We start from the raw sequence: 1,304 nt of genomic DNA, 5'->3' as shown, positions 1-1,304 counted from the left end.
AAGAAAGAAAGAAAGAAAGAAAGAAAGAAAGAAAGAAAGAAAGAAAGAAAGAAGAAAGAAAGAAAGGAAGAGAGAGAAAGAAAGAGAGAAAAAGAGAGAGAGAAAGGAAGGAAGGAAGGAAAGAAAAAAAGAAGGAAGGAAGGAAACAAAACTTTAGGGGCTTTTTTAATAGTGAGGAAATGAATCAAATCTAATTGGACACTTAGGACCCATGCCTTGAGTACAATTTTGAGGATCTTTTCCTAGTTTCTTGACTTTTTCATTCACTACTAGAAATTCATATTTTTTAATGTGCCTATAATAATGATAATTTGAGAAGAAATTAAATACTACTTATGAACATGGGAGCTCAGGAGACTGACCCTTGGCAAAATCTCAACAACACTTTTGTTTCAATTCTCTATGTTAGGTACATTTACTGCAAGTTTTATCCTAAAATGCATCATTAACTAACCCTCTTGCCTTTTTCTTTGCTGAGTTGTCAATGCCAATAAGCAAATGATGAATAGAGAGGAAGGCATAAGCCCAAATAATCATACCAGAACTGGTTATTTGAGTAGTTGACATTACATCTCTTTCCAACTTCTTGCCTTAATTTTTTAAACATCTGTCCTTATAGGACCAGGAATAAAATAGTTTAAGTCAAGTAATACATACTAGTACCAGCTCTCCCTCCTGTTCCTGATCTTTGAATCATCCAGTGATGCAGACTTTGAACACTTGGTACTGATGGAAGTGGTATTATGGGTTGTTGTAATTATTTTAGCTGTAATTTTCGAAAAGTTCTAAATTTTCTATGGCAAATTCACTTGTAATCAGAAAAAAAGTTATTAAAAGGAAACCAAAATTTTGTAGTTCTTATGTTAATTTGTTGGGACAAACAATGTTTTATCCCCATACCTTATAATTCTATTATCAAAGGTAGTTCAGATGAATAGATAATAAATAAGATAGATTGATTAATAGATGATAGATAGAATTATATATAACCATATATAAGGTATATTATATATGCCATATATATTATAAGTATACATATGTCATATTTTAACATGTGACATATATTTTATATATAACATATAATATAGGATATATGACATATTATGACATTATATATGACATATATATCATATATATTATATATAATACTCAAATATCTATATGTAGATATAGATAAATATCTGAATATATATCTAAGTCTATCTATCTATCTATATCTGTATCTATCTATACATATTTTAAATACTGCAATAGCTTCCTAACTGATTCTCCTGACAACAATTTTGCCCACTTCAATCCATGCT

This window comes from Phoca vitulina, unplaced genomic scaffold, assembly GCF_004348235.1.
Source record: "Phoca vitulina isolate PV1807 unplaced genomic scaffold, GSC_HSeal_1.0 scaffold86, whole genome shotgun sequence".
Lineage (NCBI taxonomy): Eukaryota > Metazoa > Chordata > Mammalia > Carnivora > Phocidae > Phoca > Phoca vitulina.
The sequence above is the reverse complement of the archived record's forward strand: the minus strand, read 5'-3'. Positions refer to the sequence as shown.